Source organism: Nyctereutes procyonoides, unplaced genomic scaffold, assembly GCF_905146905.1.
Source record: "Nyctereutes procyonoides isolate TBG_1078 unplaced genomic scaffold, NYPRO_anot_genome, whole genome shotgun sequence".
NCBI classification, from domain to species: Eukaryota; Metazoa; Chordata; class Mammalia; order Carnivora; family Canidae; genus Nyctereutes; species Nyctereutes procyonoides.
Window position 1 is genome coordinate 17,640,182 of NW_026575131.1, and position 2,376 is coordinate 17,642,557.

The 2,376-nt window shown below is 32.7% G+C and overlaps 1 non-coding gene across 1 annotated transcript; it reads left to right on the plus strand.

The window, feature by feature from the left end:
• The first annotated feature begins 2,062 nt into the window (after positions 1-2,062).
• LOC129522655 (U6 spliceosomal RNA) lies at positions 2,063-2,168 on the plus strand. Its single transcript, XR_008666952.1, has one exon. It is a non-coding gene; the product is annotated as a U6 spliceosomal RNA (small nuclear RNA).
• Positions 2,169-2,376: the final 208 nt, after the last annotated feature.

The following is a 2,376-nucleotide window of genomic DNA, read 5'->3' on the forward strand; positions in this document are numbered from 1 at the left end:
GTATTAAAATCCTTAATTCTTTAATGCATCTTAGGAAAATTTGATGCTATTTTTACTTTTTTACAGAAACAAATGTATACTGATAACAGTCAATATATCTTTTTTTTTCTTAAAGATTTATTTATTTATTTATTTATGATAGACAGAGAGAAAGAGAGAGGCAGAGACACAGGAGGAGGCTAGAAGCAGGCTTCATGCCGGGAGCCCAATGCCGGACTCGATCCCGGGACTCCAGGATCGCGCCCTGGGCCAAAAGCAGGTGCTAAACCGCTGAGCCACCCAGGAATCCCGTCAATATATCATTTTGAATTGTTCAAACATTACATACTTTTTAAATTTTTTTCGATCTTCAAATAGTTAAAATTAATGGTATATTATTTTCTTTTGTCATTTACATTCAAAGTTTAATGCATTTATCGTGTGTTCTAAACTTCAGAAATGAAAATAGGAAAGAAGTTAATATTTACAAAGAACCCGGGAAGTGTTAAATTTAAATGTTAAGCATATTTATGTCACTGCAGGGTAAAGCATAATTTTTCTTCTAGCTATATACAGCTTCTAATTTTTCACAAAATTTTATATTACTGTCATAATACCAATTAAGCTTATATTTAAAAATATGTCAGGATTTCTTATTCTGACCATAGAAAAATCATTGTTTTCTTTCTTAAGTGGAGAAAAGTCATTCGGGGCAATGGACCAGGGAGAAGCAACTGAGATTTCATAAAACGTGGTAAAGAAAGGCCTCTGTGACAAGGTGACATCTGAGCAGAGACTGAACAAGAAATAGAGTCACACAGGAAGAAGAGTATTGGAAGAGGCATCTGGGCAAGTGCAGAACAGAAGTTGTCAGAGAGGCGACATGTTTCACATAACATTTATCAGCACCTACTATGTATGCATGTTATGCTTTTCACTGCTGTGAAAGTACCAAACAACAAAAAGACATGATTCCTATTCTCAAGGAATTTTAACTTGAGCCAGGTGAAAAGTATGAGAAATACAAAAGAACTAGAAAACAATTCAAAGTAATTTCTCTTATGTAAAAAACTGTCCATACCTATTTTTAAAACAAAATCATCATCTATTCCACTTAATCTAGGGTATTAAAGACAGATTTTGTATTTGGATGATGCTAAAGCTTGCAATATCTATCCTCTTATAATTAACAGCTATTGGCTGTTTGCACTTAAGTCTTTTCTAATGAGACAGGATTAAGAGTCTAATGCTTTGTCCATAATTTTAATTTTTAAAACTAAGTTGTATTTCCTTCCATGATAATAGGAAAACAGATCCTCTAACTGTAATTTACTTTTGATGAATCCTTCAGCAGACTCTGAAACACTAAAGCAACAAAGATACAGATTTAACATCTATGAAATGTCCTTTAGAACTCCAGATAGTGCCATATCTAAAAAAATTTTAATATATTCTTTAAATAAATACTTTGCTGTCTTGCGTTTTGATACCATGACACATCAGTTCACTTGATACCTCTTCCTTTGTGTGTGAACAGTGTCAATCATCTGACAAATTTATTTCTACTGCAACTGATGAGCTATCCTTTTACTGACACATCTGTTAGATGGAATGTTTAGTTGATGAAAATGCATCATGTAGAGTAGACTAGGATAATATTAAATGAGTATGATGTCAAGCCCATCCAGAAAAAGATCACATAAATATTAAAATAAAAAGAACTTTGATTTGGGTGAAAGAAAAGAACAGTTGTTAGATTAACAAACAGTTGGAAACTGATGCAATCTAAAGGTTAATCACTTTTTGGGAAAAAAGTCGGTTCAATCCAGTCCCCTTTCAAGTGTATGACCAATACTCTCAGTTGTCCCATCAATACAAAATTATTGAGAGCCAATGAACAACCATGGGATAAGCCCTCTGAATAAAATGTGTACAATGAAAATCTATAAAGTTTCATGTATTCATTCAATAAATACTTAAGGCACGAAGCTAGAAAAGACAATTATAAATAGATTAAACATTATCTCTGCCCTCACAAGGCCTATAACTTAATAAGGTTATAAGCAAGAATGTTATTATAAGAATGTTCACCTTAGGAATACATACACTAAAATGGGAATGATACAGAGAAGAAGAATACGGTCCCTAAGCAGGACGACAGGCAAGTTTGTGAAGTGTTCCATATTTTCAAAAACTTAGCTCTCAAAATCTGTTATAGAAATTAATATTAAAAGGGCTGTGGTCTATGTACAAACACAAGATGATGTAAGATGCATTTAATGCTGTTCACAAGAAAACCACTTTAATATAAATACATAGGTTGAAGGTGAAACAATGGAAATAAATTTATCATCTGAGCACTAATTAGAAAGGAAAACGTGAAGATGGCTAAAATAA